Source organism: Carassius carassius, chromosome 16, assembly GCF_963082965.1.
Source record: "Carassius carassius chromosome 16, fCarCar2.1, whole genome shotgun sequence".
Taxonomy (NCBI): domain Eukaryota; kingdom Metazoa; phylum Chordata; class Actinopteri; order Cypriniformes; family Cyprinidae; genus Carassius; species Carassius carassius.
In genome coordinates, this window is record NC_081770.1 from 11,313,565 (window position 1) to 11,335,268 (window position 21,704).

The window sequence follows — 21,704 nt, forward strand, 5'->3', positions numbered from 1 at the left end:
TGGCTTGTCAGCGATCTACGGCTCTGTCTATTAAATGCCACTCCATTATAAGCAGGTGATGGAGATTTTAGCGGTGATCACGGAAGCAGCTTTACTGATTAGATGCGCATGATCATATCGTTCGATATATCGCCCAGCCCTAGATGGGAGCATATGTTGTTCTAGAACTTGGATATATCTTTCAGCAATGATGGTGCCTTTCCAGGTGTGCAAGCTGCCCATGCCACACGCACTCATGCAGCCCCATACCATCAGAGATGCAGGCTTCTGAATTGAGTGCTGATAACAACTTGGGTTGTCCTTGTCCTCTTTAGTCCGAATGACATCACATCCAGACGCGCGTCTCTTTCAGGGAAGACCTTGCATTTTCCAACATGTCGATGCCAGACCACATACCGCATCAATTACAACATCATGGCTGCGTAGAAGAAGGATCCGGGGACTGAAATGGCCAGCCTGCAGTCCAGATCTTTCACCCATAGAAAACATTTGGTGCATCATAAAGAGGAAGATACGACAAAGAAGTCCAAAGACAGTTGAGCAACTAGAAGCCTGTATTAGACAAGAATGGGACGACATTCCTATTCCTAAACTTGAGCAACTTGTCTCCTCAGTCCCTAGATGTTTGCAGACTGTTATAAAAAGAAGAGGGGATGCCACACATTATTAAACATGGCCTTGTCCCAACTTTTTTGAGATGTGTTAACGCCATGAAATTTAAAATCAACTAATTTTCCCCTTAAAATTATACATTTTCTCAGTTTAAACATTTGATATGTCGTCTATGTTGTATTATGAATAAAATATTGAAATTTGAAACTTCCACATCATTGCATTCTGTTTTTATTCACAATTTGTACAGTCCCAACTTTTTTGGAATCAGGTTTGCAATAATTCTTCTTGGGAGTATATATATATATAAAATTTATATATATTTATTTATATATTATATATATTTACAATTTTTTAATATATAAAAAATATATAAAATTTAATTGTAATTAAAAATGGAATTAAATTTATTGTGACATGTGAAAGAGAAGGAGAATTTATGCATGTGTGAGCTCCTTTAGGTACCATTACAGTTTCCATTAAAACCAATACAAGCCCCATTATAACCAGTTAAAGCATTACAAATTTTGCTATGGTGTTTATTTTTATTATATATATATATATATATATATATATATATAATCATACATACATACAGACACGTCTCTCACAGACACACACACACAAACACACACTCATTTAATCAGACTTTGACCGGTTACCGAATCAAAACGAGGAAGAGGAGAAGCACCGATATAGATACAGACGGTTGTTCTGGGAACGCACCCGGGAACGCCCCGTCACGTGATGTGAATTTAGCCCGTGGGGAAAAACATTGCCTTGGCGCCAATTGAAATACACGGGGCAATCACGCCGAAGAGTTGCTGTGTCGTTTTCTGTACCTCCAATAAACTAACAAATTATGAAATTAAGTTTTACATCCTTCCTAATAAACATACAGAGCCGGAAAGGATGACAAAATGGCTACAAGCAATAAGTTGTGAGGGTGATCAAGGGAAGTTGTGGAATCTGTGTGCAGTCGGCATTCATCACAGGCAGGCTATATTAACGTGTTCATTATTAACGTTATCAAAACTTTGTAAGGTTGTTTCGGAAAGTGGCATGCATATATAATTAGCCTTATCATTCTACCTGAAGCTAAACTATGTAACGTTAGCCTAGTGTCGAAAATAAACCCACTTAAAAAAGCGTGTGGACACGTAACAACTTAGTTTTGTGTCAGAACTATTACACTTTCATTCATAAATTCACCCCGTCTGTGTTTGTGAAACGATTGAATCGCGGAATCCAGTAAAAAATAGAACTTACTGTATAAAGCAGAACGTCACGGAATTTGGCTATTTTTGAATGAATACATCTACATTAGCGCTGTAAAATGAATCAAATATCGATATGTATGGAAGGCATTTTCTGCCAAATTTAAATAAATAAATGAAATGATTAAAATTAAAATTAAAACCAGATTAACTATTTCATTACAGAAAACTGTACGCAAAATATGTGACAAAATTGAGAATGAAATTAAATGATTTCATTTTCACGGTGACATACCTGTCAAATTGAAAAATAAAATGCAATTGGTGATTTCACATTTCATTTTCAGTACAGTCTCGAGGCAAGACTGCCAATATTAAAATGAAAAGCAAACGTGAAACAGAAACTACACATACAGTTTTTACAAAGCTCTTTATTAACGCTCACGCAATAATAGTGACACAATTCAAATTTAAATGTAAATTTTACTTGTCATTTTAATTCCTCTTTTATTTCACTGTTTTCATTTTCAAAGACAACCTGCATGCAAATTATATGTTAATGAGTGGGTGTTGCTTATTCAAGTAACGATGCTAGAGACAATCGTCGAAGTCTCGTGTGCATGAGTTGAATGGTGGTTGAAACAATGTGTGAAACGACATTAAAATGTGAATATATTGTAATCGAGACATGGCGAATCTGTTAGTGAGCTTTTGCGGGAAGCTGCTGCAGCATTAGAACGTAGAAGAAACAACCAGCCTGAGTGACCAGCATGCGTCAAACCCTCGACCCACTGCAGTTCCTTGGCCTGAGCCTCCACGAGACTCCCCCGAAAATCTGCTGTCTGCTGAGTTTGTGACGGCTGCAAAATGTCCTAGTGTATCCAAGATTAGAGCTGCTCCGATCACGATCGGCCGATCGTTAATGCGCATCTCGTCAGTAAAGCCGGTTCTCTAATCAGCGGTAAATTCCCTCAGGTGCGTGATTTCACATAGAGCAGCTGTTACTACACAGAGCCATTGTTAACTGAGAAGATGTGCCAATAAACGCTGAAAATGAACGTGGATTTGTGCATCTTCTCAGTTAACAACGGCTCTGTGTAGTAGGCTAACAGCTGCTCTATGTGAAATCACGCACCTGAGGGAATTTACCGCTGATTAGAGAACCGGCTTTACTGACGAGATGCGCATAACGATCGGCTGATCGTGATCGGAGCACCCCTATCCAAGATAGATTCAACTCGTAGCAAAATGAAGTCATTATCATCCGAAATGTTTGCTAGCTGGTTTAATTCTGCTGCTATACTGGCCATAACCGCCATTATAGCTCCTCCACGTAACAACGTAATTGAGCCACACCCACTCATTAACATATAATTTGCATTGAGGTTGTCTTTGAAAATGAAAACGAAAACGAAAACAGTGAAATAAAAGAGGAATTAAAATGACAAGTAAATTTTACATTTAAATTTGAATTGTGTCACTATTATTGCGTGAGCGTTAATAAAGAGCTTTGTAAAAACTGTATGTGTAGTTTCTTTTTCATGTTTGGCTTTTCATTTTAATATTGGCAGTCTTGCCTCAAGACTCTATTGAAAATGAAATGTGAAATCACCAATTGCATTTTATTTTTCAATTGGACAGGTATGTCACCGTGAAAATGAAATCATTTAATTTCATTCTCAATTTTGTCACATATTTTGCGTACAGTTTTCTGTAATGAAATCGTTAATCTGGTTTTAATTTTAATTTTAATCATTTCATTTATTTATTTAAATTTGGCAGAAAATGCCTTCCATAGATATGGACTAGTGTATATGAATATTAAAGTTAAAAGAGACTACAATTGTTCTACGTGTCTCTGGGAATGAGTGCTCAATATGTGCATTTTTGTCATTCAGATACACACGACGTTCGCAGTGTTTTCCCCCACGCCGACTCCGCCCTTGCCACGCCCCCAGCTATGACTAGATGCCGACTGTATCTATATCGAGGTCAAGCTCCACCCATTACATCCAGAGAGGGGGAGCTAGACGTCATTTGGTTCTACAGCACCGCTTAATTATTTAACTCCTCCCCACACTATAGCAGCCTTCTGTCAAAAAGTCATCTCAAACGGCTTTTATATTCACACTGCCTACAGAGTTTTACTGAGTACTATACAACAGAACAGCAGCACCGTCATCTTCAGCTCTTTCTAGCATTATTATGAAAAGTTCAACGTTGATTATGATGTTTATGTTGTTATAGACTACATTTATGCAAAATTAAATTGCAGCCATAACAAAATTGGGAACTGTTGCCAATTGAAATCGTGCAGAATAGAAATGACAATATTTGACATGTTGATATTCTTCTGTCTGAGCTTGTGGAGTGGTAAGTGTTTATTCAATTCTGTGTATTTTATTTGTCCACATAGCTTACACAAACATGAACTTATTTCCTTCTTTCTTTTTATGTTTTCTAAGACTAGACCTAATATTCTCAACTATTTGTTCTTTGTGCTATTCTGTCATTTTTCTTAAAACATTTGACAAAAACAAAAAAATGCCATATTCTGTTTGTTGATCAGGTGTGTTTGGTGATGATGCAGTGAAGTCAGAGTCAGTGATGGAGGGAGAATCAGTCACGCTAAACCCTGATGTTAATACAATTAATGAGATACAGTTGAGCTTTATACACAACACCAACACAATTATCATAGCTCGAATCAACAGACAAACTGAAAAGAAAACAGTTTATGAGGATGCTGTTGCTGGGAGATTCAGAGACAGACTGAAGATGGATCAGACTGGATCTCTGATCATCAGAGACACCAGAACCACAGACTTTGGACATTATACAGTAACCAGCACCAACACAAAGAAACCACTCAACACATTCAATCTCACTGTCTACGGTGAGTAGAATACTTACACTGTTTTATATAGGCCTACATCTTTTGACAATTAACTGTCATAATTATTGAGAATATTATGGACAACTATGTGATTATACAGATTTATTTGTGCTTTGTAAGCCTATTCTTGTAATCAACATCTTATACCCTTTGTTTCTCTTCTACTTTAGTTCCGTTTTAAATCTCTATTAACTGATAAATATCACAGCACTTTATACTGAATTAGATTTATACTGCCATGGTTTCCAGCTGGTCTGTCTGTTCCTGTCATCAGCCACTCTTCACAAAATTCATCTTCATCACAGCAGAATTGTTCATTGTTGTGTTCAGTGGTGAATGTGAGTGATGTGACTCTCTCCTGGTACAAAGGAAACAGTTTATTGTCCAGCATCAGTGTGTCTGATCTCAGCATCAGTCTCTCTCTTCCTCTGGAGATTGAGTGTCTGGATGATTCCTACAGCTGTGTGATCAACAATCCCATCAGAAACCAGACTCAACATCTCAGCACTGAACTGTGTCACACATGTGCAGGTACTTTATTTATATATATATATATATATATATATATATATATATATATATCAATTACACACACACACACACACACACATCTATATATAATATATATATAAATATAAATATATATATATATATATATATATATATATATTATATATAGATGTGTGTGTGTGTGTGTGTGTGTGTGTGTGTGTGCGTGTGTGTGTGTGTAATTGAACTATATTTATGTTTTGTTGGTTTTTTTCTCACAAGGTTATCATATCCACTGTTGTGGTTTTACTGAAACTGTGATCCGATTGGCTCTCTCTGCTCTGGTGGGCATAGCTGCTGTTGCTGTGCTGGTTTATGACATCAGATCCAGATTTCTTCAACAGAAGAGGAATGAGCAGGTGTCACCATCAAACTCTGATTAATCAGATACTCAGGAATATGGAAGCTTGTTTAATTTGTGCTTTATTAGTAGGTAAACATATGAATTTTTTTGTGCATGTCAACAGGCAGGCTTTAATAAGTGGGAATCATTTAATTAGTTTCAGGAGTAGGCATGTGTCTGAAATCTTATATGAACATCTTATATGAACAGGAGAGACATAAACAGCGTTGTGTACATGTATCTCTTTTTTTCCCTAAAAAAAAATAAAATAAAAAAACAGTTGCCTGGCCAACAACTGGTCCCCAGTGCATTTGTTGTTGTTGTTTAATACATTATGGGTCTTTAGTTTTGTAATTCATGTATAATAAAGCCTAAATTAAGCTTGCCTTTGAAAAGTGTGGCATGGTTAAAACATAGAACATTTAGTCATGTTTCATTTATTGTGCTTCTTTCAATGCTAATAAACTCAAATGACTTAAACCACTTAGCCAATCACTGTTTTTTCTTTCAAATCGAATGCTTTTAACTGAAGAATCGGTTATAAAACCTGCTGGAGATTAAGAAGATAGACAAAACGTGATATGCTATGGGTCCCCAAGGCCATGATTAAGAACCACTACCTTAGAGTTTCTTTTTTTTTTTGTATATTATAAAATGTGATATATGAATCATGTCTTAGATTAAACATTCAATTTTTTTTCTTTGTTTCTGGAGTCTGTGAACTAGGGACCTTAATGAGAGGTAACATTGCTAACCACTGAGATAATGAGCTCCACTGTAAAAAAAAAAAAAAAAAAAAAAAAGTTGCGTCAACTTAGAAAAATAAGGCAACTTATTGCAAGTGCTATTTTGAGTAATCTCACCTTGTTCTGAGTCACCTTGTTCTGAGTCACTTAATTAGCTCATTAACTTTAACTCTTTGAGAACTTGTGATTTAACTTGAGACTTGTTGGTGACTTGGAGGGAATGACTTGATTCCTTCTCTGGTGAAATCAGCTGCTGAGTTCATGGGTGGAATAAACATATGGCAGGACTTTTACTTTCTGACTCCTGGAGTGTCCACCTCTGCTATCTAGCAATCCCAAAAACACTGATTGCCTTGTTCAGGTGTGTTTAATTAGGGTTGGAGCTAAACTCTGTAGGATAGTGGCCCTCCAGGACCGGAGTTGTCTATCCCTCTCATACGCTTAGCGTTATTGACATCAGTGCATTGCATTGTCTTGCCTCTCCTTGCTCACATAGGTCCAAATTCTCAATTAAACTGTTTTTATTGATAGCTGTTGTTATACAACAGGATGAATATTATAGTAACTGAAACGCATCCCATTAAGACTACATAACCAGCTATCAACTGTATTTATCTGCAATAAAATCCTAATCACGACATTGTCTAAAGAAATCAAATAGACTTACGATTAATATAATGGCTGTGCTGCGATTTCGGCTAAACTAACATGTAAAATAGAGATAGAAGCAAATTAAAATGTTTTTAACTGAAAGTGCTGCCCTATGGGGTTCCATACTGCCCCTCTTTGCCGCTCACTGAACAGAGCAGACGAAGAGGAGAGAGAGAGAGAGAGAGAGAGAGAGAGAGAGAGAGAGAGAGAGAGAGAGAGAGAGAGGTGTGCACTGGGAAAGCAAGACCTCGCGCTCGTGCAGCAGGACCGGTGGGTCTCAGAACAAGGTATAGAAGTCTCTAGATTTGTCGCTTTGACGCACTCTATACGCCAATGTATCTCTCTTTGTAGCCTCTGTTTTATACTCTATTGAAAACTGCCTTTTTGCAAAATTTGAAGCGAGGTTCCAGAGTAGTGTATTGAGTTTCACTAACTCTCTTCACAGACCAGACGCACTGTCCTCTTCAGCTCTTCTGTCGCTTTCAGCGTTTATTATAACATTTCTGGTGTTTTTACTTTTCCAAAAATATAAACTGCTTTAAGGCCTATTTGAAACCGTTAAGTGAAATGGCAAATTATATATTTGCCGTTTTTATTTTCTTCTGTTTGAGCTTATGGAGTGAGCATGGTATATCCTCTAGTATTTATTTATGTATCAAGTTTTTTTTAACAACAACAGAAACATTAAAACACAGTAGAAAACAACAATGCTGTAAATATAGGCCTAGTTTTTTTTTCTTCATACTATCTATTTATCTATCTATAACCTATGATTCTGACCGTTCAAACCAGATGTGACAAGATGTTTCTGATCTACATTTAGCATGATCAATCTGTAGCCTAAGAATATTTCAAAATAATCTTGTAATTATAATTGGGGAAAATGTTGTTAGATGGCCTGGATAGAACTTAAACTTTAAATTGTTAGTAATCTTTCTTTTCTGCTCAAGATGAGAACGTTTTGATTATTGTAGATTAAGTAAGCTAAAATATTAAAATCTAACAGTATATATACAGTTTATATATATATATATATATTTTTTTTTATAGCCTATAAAACAGTTTTTTAAATGGTGAGATTTTAATACTTTTTTTTTTTAAGCAAGCCATTAAATGACTTGAGACTTGACTCGGACTCCAGGTTAAAGACTTGTGAACATCTCTGCTGTGTATACTATCATTTTGTCCACATACACATCATTGTTATCGTTATTCAGTTTATTTTCATGTTCTGACATGACTGACTTATCTATATGATGTGGTTTTGTCATTTTTCTCTTCCATTGACATGGCATGATTTACTTTATTCCACATAAATTACTTGTTTTGTCATGACAACGTTTTAAATACTTTTGAAATGACAAAAAGGATAAATGTGGTAAATCTTCATATTCTGAGTAGATATTCTGTTTGTTGATCAGGTGTGTTTGGTGATGATGCAGTGAAGTCAGAGTCAGTGATGGAGGGAGAATCAGTCACGCTAAACCCTGATGTTAATACAATTAATGAGATACAGTGGAGCTTTATACACAACACCAACACAATTCTCATAGCTCGAATCAACAGACAAACCGAAAAGAAAACAGTTTATGAGGATGCTGTTGCTGGGAGATTCAGAGACAGACTGAAGATGGATCAGACTGGATCTCTGATCATCAGAGACACCAGAACCACAGACTTTGGACATTATACAGTAACCAGCACCAACACAAAGAAACCACTCAACACATTCAATCTCACTGTCTACGGTGAGTAGAATGTTTATATAGGCTTTATCTTTTAACTGTCATAGATATTAAAATCAGTCTTAATTTCTATGGGTAGTAGAATATTTACCCTGTTTGCTGCTATGGGTGTTTCTTTAATTGACTTTTTTTTTCAACTTTAATGGTCAGTTCCTTTATATAAAAGCTTGATTGGAAAGGAAGCATAATAATAATAAAAAAAATATTCTTTGAGATTTACTTTAAAATTTGTATGCTTTATTTTCAAATCATGTCTCATAATTCATCTCAGGTTTTCAGTGACAGTGTTGCCTGCTTGCTAAACCTTCTTTCTAGATCAGATTTTTTTAAATGCTTTGCTTTCTCTACTTCTCCATTTATTTTCATTTTCTCATGTTTTCTAGCTCGTCTGTCTATTCCTGTCATCAGCAGAGACTGTCCTTCATCATCATCACAGCAGAATTGTTCATTGTTGTGTTCAGTGGTGAATGTGAGTGATGTGACTCTCTCCTGGTACAAAGGAAACAGTTTATTGTCCAGCATCAGTGTGTCTGATCTCAGCATCAGTCTCTCTCTACCTTTGGAGGTGGAATATCAGGATAAAAACAGCTACACCTGTGTGCTCAACAATCCCATCAGAAACCAGACCACACATCTGGACATCAGTGAAGTCTGTCAAACATGTTCAGGTATGTCTGTTATAATATTTTGTGTATATGTGCACACACACTAATGGCTGCCTCCTTTAGGTTCTCCAGACTCCGTAGCTCTGATAGTGCTGGTTTCTGCTGCTGCTGGATTTCTGTTGATTGTCATTGCAGTCAGGATCTTCTGCATCTGCAGGAAAACAAACCAAGAGGGCAAGTATTGTGACATCTGTAAAATCAAATTCAGAAATGGTAATGTGCATTTTGTTTCCAACCTGTGCTGTGTAAGATCAATTACAATAGACTGGGGAAATGTAATTGTTTTTATGAGCTTGCTACGTGTACTGCATTAGGCTAACTGAGACTTGTCATTTGCACATATAATTGCTCTTTTGTTGATTTGGATTGTTTCTATCATCCTCATTTGTAAGTCGCTTAGGATAAAAGCAGCTGTTCATCACTAATTCTCAATCAGCACTTAGTTAATCACTTAATTACTTGAATGCAAAGTTTTAAAACTTACATGGTTTAAATCAATGCAATCTGTTTACTCAAACGATTTGAGTTAAGTTAACTTGTCAGGTTTTACAGTGTACCGTAAAATCTAAAACTAGCCTAATAACTAAAAATCTGGCCTTCAGGGATGACAAAATCATTAAGAGCTTAATGAACCGTTAAGAAGTAGGAATTTACCTATTTCAACATAAGAAAATGTTAAATAAAGTTAGTTTAATTCCCAGTGGTACTCTGAAGTAGAACACTCTGTCGAGATTTCTGGGGTGTAAATAACAAACTGTATAATATATATCCTATGTTAACAAGTAATTTTTAACTAGGTTATCACTTTGTTGCAGTTATATTATCAACCAACTTGATATCAAACAAAAACATTTTGCAAAAAACAAACAAATAAATAAACCTCACAAGGAAGCATGCCATGTGTCTCTGCTGAAACAGTTCACACTAATAATATAATATTAAAATAAGGAAAAATGTTTCCTTTCAATAAGTGTCAGATATTTCTTATTCAGAGTATTGATATTTTTACACATCTGTCAAACAGTTCAGAGTGGTGAAGAAATCACATATGCTGATCCGACGTTCTTCAAAAGACAAGCACACAAGCAGGTAAGAAACTTTATTTCTGTTTGTATTATATATATATATATATTAGGGATGCGCCGGTACTAGTACCGGTACCGAACGGTTCCTGGGCAAATTCCAAATGGAAGTGATCATCCCTATCCCCTTGGAGTGGGGACTTTGGAGTGAGTAGGTCATGTGCGTGACATTAAGTAGTCGTTAGGAATGCACTTTGCTAAAGGAGCAATATAATTTCCTCATTATCTTCAGCTGGGATGTTCCTGTGACAGCGCAGCATGTGTCCGTCAGCAGATGTCGCTGTTTTACTGTTATAAATGTTTTTTAATTTATTTTTTATTGTTGTTAGCATAACCGTTGCAAATAAACATACATTTTATATTTAAATACGTTTTAAAGATATGCTACACTGTAAAACCCGACCAGTAAACTTAACTCAAACCGTTTGAGTAAACAGATTGCCTTGATTTAAACCATGTAAGTTTTAAAACTTTGCGATTAAGTAATTAAGTGATTATCGCTAGCGCTTTTTTGAGTAAACTTAACAAAAAATTACTATGTTTGCGTATTTTAACATCAACCTAATCCATTGGGCAAAGTTACGTCCAGTGGACATCTTTTTATGTCTTTGCAGACGTTGAAAAGATGTCCACTGAGGAGGCAGAATGTTTTATGATGTCTTTTTTAAAATGTTTTTTATTCTGTACGTCTGATATAGACGTTCACAGATCCTCCTTACAAGGTTTTGTGACTTTATTTCTGTCAGACATCTAGAGAAGCTCTTATTGAGAATTAACAGAGGTTTAAATGTTGATACTTTATACATTTGAAGTCACCATTGTGGTGGAAAGTGTTTGGTTTAGTTGGGATCTTGGTCCAGTTACTTCTTGTTTAAGCTTGTCTTTTGCTGCTGTAACAGTGTATTTTAAAACACTGTTTTTGTGGCAAAGAAAGACAAACTTTAATGAGCTCAGGTGTCATCAGCTCTTTGTTGGTGTTAGCTTGTGTCTTGCTGCTGTAACTTGTGTGTTGTAAAACACTTATTGTGGCAATGAGAGTTGAGATCAGACATGCACATCTTGCTTGTAATGGTGACAAGTTAAAATAAAGTGTATTGCTGCACCAGTGGATTCACTTTTATGGATAGAAACCTAGTAGATAAAATAATGTACTTACTTTATGAAAACAGATCACATCGTCATAAACATGGTTTGAAATGTGGTGGGGACAGAGACGCATTCAGAGAAACACAAGAACTACTACAACTGACTTCAGACACAGCCTTAGATGAAATCAACTGAAATAAAATACATGAAATCTCTCAAGATCTGATTAAACAACCCCACAAACAGCATCACCAGCTCCACTTATTAATAACCAGAATGACTTTATTTCTGTCAGACGTCTACAGAAGATCTTATTGAGAATGAACTAAGGTTTAGATGTTGATTTATTGTTTCATTTGAAGTAACCATGTTAGAGATCAGTGTTTGCTTTAGTTGGGCTCTTGACCCTTGACTTCAGTCTTTGTGTTTTCTCTGGCTATTGTAACCACATGTTTCTGAAACACATTAGTTGCATCTTAAAAGCCAGGAAGAAATGCCGTTAGCCTTTTTTTGCTTAACCAATTGATGATAATCATCAATTATGTAGCTGTTCAGAGTGTAACCTCTGATGAAAAGATTGTTGTGTGATTAGTTAAATAATGTAGTACAGGTGATTCTAAGAAGCAGTTGTTAGGTGATTATCAGTTAATATAACGAACTTTCCAAACACTTTGATCTTCTATGGTGACAATCAGTCACCACAGACTTCAACAATCAGCATATGAACCTCAACAATGGTGTCCATAATAAAAATAAAATAGAGCAGAGAATGCTGGGAGCCATAGATTAGCTTTGTACTATAATAATACCCATTATGCATTGCAGCATGTTTTATTTTATTTTATTTGTCACCATTGTTGAGGTTCATATTCTGATTATTGATGTCTGTGTGTGACTAATCGCTAGAGTTGTGACGTTCGCGAACGAACCGATTCTTTTGAATGGCTCATAAACGTGAACGATGACAGCCGTTCTTTCTGTCGTTCTTTCTTCCTATGCGTGTTTCACACAGATGCACACAAATGAGCTCCTCCGCGAGACAGAACAGTTGTGGGGGAGGGGCGCACCCAGCGCAGGCAAACCTTTTATAGCGTGATGATATTAGTTATTAGTTGTGCACGCATCCTTCACGTGAGTAGGACTCCAGTGGAAAAAAAACCCTGCGTGCCTCTGTCATTGTCAGCTGTCACAGACATTCATTGCAGCCTACTTTGTTATTGTTCATTGACTTGAAGGGGCTGATGTCCTATTTGCAAAGTTTACAGTAGTATGTAGACATTTCCATTTTATTTATTAGAATTTTATCTACTTTAAATATTTTTAGTTTTCTATCAAAATGTTCTTGTGTGATAACAATGTTCTTGTGTGAAAGTGTTTGTAGTAAAAGCTGTTTTGCACAGAAATTCATTGCAGCTGGCTTTGTTTTTGATGTTTATTTGTGAGTAGGTATTGTATGAATAACATAAGTCAACGTAGCTTTACACACACACACACACTTTGTACTAAAGGTAAATCCAAAATAGTGATGTCACTGTCTAAGCAGAGGGATTTGTGCAACCCTATGGAATATAGTCCACACATGACAAACGAGGTAATAATCAATATTTCAGAATAATTCAAACTCAGATATTGGTGTGTGATATCTGAGCTTTAATTATTTGACTACAAATCTCACCTCATCATTCCTCCCAGTGATTATTTCCAGTATAAACTGAGATGCCCCCGAGCTGGCTTCTTAAAACTGACTAAATATTTAAAAAGAGCCAGAAGAGCCCGTTCTTTTGAACGGCTCTTTGAAAGGAACGGATCGCGAAGATCCGGATCCCCTCAAAGAGCCATAAATCCCATCACTAACTGACACTCAGCTATAACTTAACTGAAGTAAAAAAAAAAATCACAATGCTTCAATGTTGAAAGACACAAAAAGAGACAATCAGTTCAGGTTTTTAGACAAACACACTTATCACACGATCCTCAACAGTGGTGACAGTTTTTCATTCTGCAGTGCATGACGGGAGTTTTTACTAAGGTTTTACCCAGCATGCAACATTTTGTTTATTGTCACCACTGTTGAGAGTCATATGCTGGTTCTTGATGTCTGTGTGTGTCTACAGAATACAGTTTTTCTAATTTTGTATGCATTTAGTAGATTTAAAATTCACTTATTTTTTTTTCTCCATAGTGTAGTTTTACTGGGTTGATTATGTTAAACTTAAATAGAGTTAATGTTAATTTGATTGTAATCTGACCACCTATCACATACAGCTTAATTTCTTCTCTCTGCTTTATAGCACCTCATGCAATGCCACATAAAGAGATCTAACATGACAGTCAAGGGTCAAGAGTCCCACTAAAGCAAACACTGATCTCCATTATGGTTGCATCACTTTAACCAATAAAACATCAACATCTGATCCTCTGTAATTCTCAAGAACAGCAGGTGTTCATCATTAATGCACAATCATCACTTAATCACCTAATTATCTCATTAACTTTAACCCTTCGAGGACTTGGGATATGACTTGAAGACTTGCTTGTGACTTGAAAGTCCTAACTCTGGTAAAAGCTGAATGTCAGTCAACAATCCAAAGAAGACTATCTCATGATGTCCAAGTCAACATGAGTTATAAGCAGAAAAAGCATAAGATCATCTGTTACTACAAGGTTTGATTCAGCAATGCATACATGTTTGTTGCGAAAACAATATTGAAATTGTTTTGAATCAAATTGGTTTGAATTAGTAAAAGGGTCAAGACACTACCTAAAGCAAACCCTGACCACAATTATGGTGGCATAGTGTTTTTTTTTTTTTTTTCAGTTGAAGGCTGTGGCTAAATTCAGTTGTAGTTCTTGTGTTTCGCTTTACTTCAGTGATGTTGATTGTTAACAGCAGAAGTTCATCACTAATGTACAATCATCATTTAATTAGTCACTTAATTATCTTATTAACTTTAACCCTTTGAGGACTTGGATATGACTTGAAGACTTGCTTGTGACTTGAAAGTCCCACCTCTGCTGTCTATTAAATGCCACTCCAATTATGTGATGGCGATTTTAGCGGTGATCACGGAAGCAGCTTTACTGATTAGATGCGCATGATCATATCGTTCGATATATCGCCCAGCCCTAAGTGAAATTGTGTAAAGTAACTCCATCACACTGTATAAAGCTATGATAAATTATTATTAAAGCCTTACATTATTATTTAACATTACAGTACGGTTTAATCTTAGCCGTTGTACTCTGCTTCTTATGTTGTCCACCGTTTTTTTTGTGTTTCTCCTGCTTTTATTAATGCAAAGCTGCTTTGACAGAATGAAACAACTGTGAAAAGTGCTATATAAATAAAATTTAATTGAATAAATAGATGAGCTATAATAATAATCACTTTAATTTATATAGCGCCTTTCAAAGGACCCAAGATCGGTTGCTCACTGCACTGCAAAAATGTCTTTCTTACTTAGTATTTTTGTCTTGTTTTCAGTAAAAAAAAAATATCTAAAAAAAATCTTAAATATTTTTTTGAGCAAAATTACCTAGGAACATAAGCAAAAAAATCTGCCAGTGAAACAAGATAACTTTTCTAAAATTAAGTGTTTATGGAAAAAGTAAACTTATTTCAAGAGAATTTTTCTTATTATATTGACAGATTTTTTATTTATTTTTTGCTTGTTTTAAGCACACCTTTACTTAAAGTTTATATTTTTTGTCTACTTATTTTGCTAGGTCATTTAGCAAATCAAGAAAATACATCTTTATTTAAGATTTTTTTTAATATATATATTTTTACTGAAAACAAGACAAAAATACCAAGTCATTTTTTGCAGTGTGACTCCATTAAATGTTCTTGTGATAAAGAATGTGTGTGCGCGTGTGATGTAGATTAAACATGAATGGGCCAAAACGGACATGGCAGCAGGTCAAAATCAAATACAAGAACATTCTGCAGAATGGTATGGTCCCTGACTAATATTTAACAAAGCACAAGCATATATTGTACCCAGAAGGTGCCTGCTCACACATTGGCTGTATTGTTTTAGCAGTGAAAAAGAATACCCACAGACATGCAGTGTGTGTTATATACAGACCTTTGAATGTGTATGTATCATTTTGTATAGTATGCTTTGATTCTGTGCTTTCCATCTTGTAGAGTCACTGTGACTTCAGTTTCGAAAGGAGCTGATGGTTTACCTGCTTTGTTTTGTCCTTATTCAATAAAGGAACATAATGTTACACATTGTGTTTTTATATTCATATGGAATGTGTATTTGTTTATATGACAGAGTACTAGGGCCACACTGAGGAAAAAGAATAGTCATAAATTTATGAGGCTGGTTCTTTCTGCAGAAAAGCTACATATTCTTTTTACAGTTTTGATACTTATGACAATGTGATACTTAATATTCTGGCACATCAGCATGTCTTTGTTTATGAAACCATACTGAAGTACAATTTCATGAAATGCCCCACATCTTTTAACAACTGTCCTCCTTTAAAACAACTGTTTACAATATTATGACTTGTCTTTTTTTTCCCTCTGTGGCCCTAATATTCTATCATTTTATATATAGCCTTATAGTCTATGGGAAACTGTAAATTTATCTAATGATAGCAACATCATCTAAAAATCATTATTTATCCAAAATGATTGAAATTAATGATCACAAACGTTTAAATAATGACAGTGGGTCTAGTTATATGTGATAACAATGTATAGTGAGCAGTGAAATAACTATTGGTGTCCATTTGTGGTGACTGCTGACTGACATTAGGGATGAGATTAAATAGATCCTGGAATTTAGCCTGGTCTGGAGCAGGCTAGCTCCACAGAATAAATCTCCATGGTAATTTATACCATAACATATCCTCCTGCCCCCTATCCAGCTTTAGTGCAACCGGATTACGGATCAATTGAGCCAGGATCACCAAGATATCCTGGCTTAATCCCTTATCCTAGTTTTGTGCAACAGGCCCCAGGGGCTCGATTTGGCACCCTCAACCGGAGTTGTGGTCCCTCCATGTGTGGGCGCTCAACGGTTACCCGCTGATCTCTCAGTGGGAGTGCTAAATACCATCACTCAGGCTAGAGCTCCGTCGACACGATGGCTGTATGCCTCGAAGTGGTCGTGTTCTCCAGCTGGTGCACAGCTCGGGGATGTTCACCCCTTAGTTGTGAGGTGATGGAGGTTCTCTCCTTCCTACAGGAGCTGTTGGATAAGGGCAGAGCCCCATCCACGCTCAAAGTTTATGTGGCGGCCATCGCAGCGTTTTCTGAAACAGCGCTCGGTCAGTCAATAGGAAGGAACGATTTGGTCATCCGCTTCCTTAGAGGGGCTAGGAGGCTGAATCCTCCCAGACCTCCGTCAGTCCCTATATGGGACCTCATGGCGGTTTTGGAGGCCATGAAGGGTCCCCCTTTTGAGCCTATCCAATCGATTAGCCTCCAGCATCTGTCGTTCAAGACAGTATTCTTGTTGGCTCTCGCTTCAGTGAAGCGTGTGGGTGACCTGCACGCGCTCTTGGTGAGCCAGTCGTGCTTGGAGTTTGGGCCTAATGACTCAAGGGTCATACTCAAACCTAGGCACGGTTATGTGCCGAAGTCCCTCAACACGCCGTTTCGGGCTCAGGTTATTGCCCTGTCTGCCCTGTTGGTGTCAGGAGAGGATGGAGACTCGAGTCTTCTTTGCCCTGTTAGGGTTTTAAGAGCTTATGTGTCTCGCTCCACTGTCTTTCGACAGACTGAGCAGCTGTTTGTCTCGTTCAGTGGACCTTCCAAGGGGATGGCTGTTTCGAGGCAGACTCTATCCAGATGGATAGTTGACGCCATAGCATTAGCTTACGCTTCCAGGGGCCTTCAGGGCCCACTGGGCGTCAGAGCACACTCCACAAGGGGCATCGCCTCGTCGTGGGCGTGGTCTACTGGGATCTCCTTGCTGGATATATGTATGGCGGCAGGTTGGGCCTCGCCGTCTACATTTATCAGGTTCTATAACCTGGAGGTTCCCGCCTTGCAAGCAAGGCTGCTGTTGGTATAGCCGAATCAGGGCCCTGATGGGAATTCTGAGTTTGTGAGCGTTATGCGCTGCCGACTGTTATATAGGCAGTATTGCGTAAGACCTGCGTTGCCACATTGGTCAGGCCTTGCCTCGACTGTGTGATGTTATATTGCCGCATCTACGGGTGCTGCTAGATATGGGACGGAGGGCTCCCCCCCTCTCCTGTCCTGGACTCTCTGTGAGTCCCTCGGGTGACTGTGCACTGTAAATCCTGGGTGTTGCTTCAGGTTTATTGGTGTGTGATCCCTGCGCACACGGCGTTTTACATGGGGTTCCCGTAGCGTCTTAGCTAAGACGCAGTACGAGAGAACTCTCGTAAGAGAACGTACTCGGTTACTAACGAAACCTTGGTTCTCTCTAGAAGATAATAATAAAATAATAAAAAATGGCGATGTCCAGAAACAGGGTTTCTGTTGATTTTATGGAGAGAAATTCAACAATTTATAAAGACCTTTTAAATACAAATTATAGAAAATTCAAGGAATAAAACTGAAGGGAAAATAATGTCAAATTATGTTCTCTAAATTTTGAAGCTGTTTTCCAATGCAAATATCAAAATTTTCGTAAAGGGTTCACCCAAAAGAGAAAAAGAAAGAAAATTGTAATTTACTAAAGCTCAAGTTGTTTTAAACCTGAATAAGCCTTTTTCACACTCAACCGGAAACTACACAACATGGAGCGTTATTTCACTGCTTCTCTCTCCATGCTGCCGCGACTCGGATTCGAGGATGTTGAAGGAATAGTTGGACGACATTCAACAACTAAAGAAGCAAGGCTGAGCAAGGGCTATAAATTCTTTGTTGAGGAGTTTATTCACAATTATCAAGGTAAGTTGACAACTAGTTAACATTATGAATGCTAACATTTCGTATGTGTTCAGTCTCGATTGTTGTTGAACGGCAGGGGGTAGTGAGAGCAAGGTGTTATCGATCTATGAGGAAAAATGAGGAGCCCCACGTGAGGTTATATGTAAATAATATCCCTGATGGCTTATGAGTTCATCGGATCAGCTATTACTGTTCTGACTGCAGGTCACTTCATTTTAGTTAAAATAACTGTGGTTGCTGATTTTCAATTTCCTTTCTTTTACTTTCACCTGTCGTAATGTTTTCTCTCTCTCTCATTTTTTTTAAAGTTACGTCTCTTAAATCTTAGACTTTCTAAATCTAGACTTTATCTACTGTATATTTCTTGCCTTTGCTGCTGTTTGCAGCTTTCAATTAAAAGGTGCTGTACCTGACAGCTCATAATTACAATTAATTAGCTAAACGATTGTCTTCTCAAACAGATCGCATTGGAATCGGAAGAGGTCGTTATTTCAGAATCAGAATCAGAAAGAGCTTTATTGCTATGCAGTATGCTTAAGTATGCTTGCGCATACAAGGAATTTGTTTTAGTGACATAAGCTTCCAGTACACAGAGACAACAACACACAGACAAAAAAAAAAAAAAAAACATTTACAGGAGATTTACAAATTGGCAAATAAATAAGTGTATAAACAATTGTGCTATAATGATAATGGAATAGGATTGAGTGAGATGCAGGAATGTTCTAGGATGGAGGGGTAACAAATAAATATAAGGATATTGCACATTTTTGCATAAGCATAAGTTTAAGTGGGAAACATTTAACTGTTCATGAGGTAGATTGCCTGGGGGAAGAAACTATTCTTGTGACTTGCTGTTCTTGTATTTGCGGCTCTGAGGCGCCGGCCAGATGGCAAAAGTTCAAAGATTGGGTGACTTGGATGTGAGGGATCCAGAGTGATTTTCTGAGTCCTTTTTCTCACTCTGGATGTGTACAGTTCTTGGAGGGTGGGCAGGGGAGCACCAATAATCCTTTCAGCAGCCCGAACAGTTCTCTGTAGTCTTCTGATATCTGATTTTGTAGCTGAACCAAACCAGACAGTAATTGAAGTACACAGGACTGACTCAATGACGGCTGAGTAGAACTGTTTCAGCAGCTCCTGTGGCAGGTTAAACTGTGGAAGCTGGCGACGGAAGTACAACCTTTGTTGGGCTTTTTTCACAATGGAGCCAATGTGATTGTCCCACTTCAGGTCCTGAGAGGTGGTGGTTCCCAGGAATCTGAATGACTCCACTGCAGCCACAGTGCTGTTCATGATGGTGAGTGGGGAAAGTGCAGGGGGGTTTCTCCTAAAGTCCACAGTCATCTCCACTGTTTTGAGCGTGTTCAGCTCCAGGTTGTTAAGACTGCACCAGACAGCCAGCTGCTCAACCTCCTGTCTGTAAGCAGACTCGTCACCGTCCTGGATGAGGCCGATGACTGTAGTGTCGCCTGCAAACTTCAGGAGCTTGACAGAGGGGTCTTTAGAGGTGCAGTCGTTGGTGTACAGGGAGAAGAGCAGAGGGGAGAGAACACATCCCTAAGGGGCACCAGTGTTGGTGGAGCAGCTGTTTGACATGAATTTCCCCAGTCTCACTAACTGTTGCCTATCTGTCAGAAAGCTGGTGATCCACTGACAGATAGAGCTAGGAACAGAGAGCTGGGTCAGTTTGGTCTGGAGGGTTGTTGGGATGATGGTGTTGAAAGCCGAACTAAAGTCCACAAACAGGATCCTCACATAAGTCCCTGTTTTGTCCAGATGTTGCAGGATGAAGTGCAATGCCATGTTGATTGCATCATCCACGGACCTGTTTGCTCGGTACGCAAACTGCAGGGGGTCCAGTAAGGGTCCAGTGATGTCCTTCAGATAAGCAATAACCAGTTTTTCAAACGACTTCATGACGACAGACGTTAGAGCCACAGGTCTGTAGTCGTTAAGTCCTGTTATCTTGGGTTTCTTTGGAATGGGGATTATGGTGGAGCGTTTGAAGCAGGAAGGCACTTCACACAACTCCAGAGATCTGTTGAAGATCTGTGAAAAGATGGGGGCCAGCTGGTCAGCACAGATTTTCAGACAGGCTGGTGTAACGCCATCTGGGCCTGGTGCTTTTCTTCTTTTGTTTTTCTTGAAGACCTGGCGCACATCATCTTCACAGATTTGAAGAGCAGGAGGTATGGAGAGGGGGATTGCAGGAGGTGTTAATGGTTGTGTAGGGAGATGGTCAGAGTGGGTGTTGGGGGTTTCAAATCTACAATAAAACTCATTCAGGTCGTTAGCAAGTCGTTGATTAGCCTCAGTGCAAGGGGATGGTGTCTTGTAGTTTGTGATGGCTCTCAGTCCTCTCCAAACTGAAGTAGAGTCGTTGGAAGTAAACTGGTCTTCCAACTTTTTAGCGTAGGTCTTTTTAGCCGCTCTAATCTCTTTGTTCAGTGTGTTCCTGGCCTGATTGTACAAGACCCTGTCCCCATTTCTGTAGGCATCCTCTTTGGCCTGACGAAGGTGTCTGAGTTTTACTGTAAACCATGGCTTATCATTGTTGAATGTTAAATAAGTCCTGGTAGGAATGCATATATCCTCACAGAAACTAATATAGGATGCTACAGTCTCTGTGAGTTCGTCCAGATCGGTGGTAGCAGCTTCAAAAACGCTCCAGTCTGTGATGTCAAAACAAGATTGTAAATCCTGCTCTGTTTCGCTGGTCCATCTCTTCACAGTCTTTACTACAGGTTTAGCAGATTTAAGTTTCTGCTTGTAGGTCGGTATAAGATGAACCAGACAGTGATCAGAACGTCCCAAAGCTGCTCGTGGAACAGAGTGATATGCATCCTTTATTGTGGTGTAACAGTGATCCAGTATATTACTGTCTCTGGTGGGACAGGTAACATGCTGTCTGTATTTTGGCAGTTCATGGGAGAGATTGGCTTTATTAAAGTCCCCAAGAATGATTAAAACAGAGTCCGGATGTTGTTGTTCTGTGTCTGTGATCTGATCAGCGAGTTTCTGTAAAGCCAGACTTACTTGCGCTTGAGGAGGAATGTAAACACTAACCAGAATGAACGAGTGAAACTCCCGCGGCGAATAGAACGGCTTGCAGTTGATAAACTGCGTTTCTAGATCAGGACAGCACATCTTCTTTAACACAGTTACATCTGTACACCACCGTTCATTGATGTAAAAGCATGTCCCGCCGCCGCGCGATTTCCCCATT

General features: G+C 38.1%; 1 protein-coding gene and 1 long non-coding RNA gene across 5 annotated transcripts in view; one reads left to right on the top strand and one right to left on the bottom strand.

Moving 5' to 3' along the window:
* Nucleotides 1-21,704, bottom strand: part of LOC132160252 (uncharacterized) — an 849,275-nt gene that overhangs the window by 659,097 nt on the left and 168,474 nt on the right. The gene's annotated exons all lie outside the window — the stretch shown is intronic.
* LOC132160347 (uncharacterized) lies at nt 3,958-5,631 on the top strand. The gene is made up of 3 exons (XR_009437970.1): nt 3,958-4,202; nt 4,399-5,256; nt 5,497-5,631. It is a non-coding gene; the product is annotated as an uncharacterized LOC132160347 (long non-coding RNA).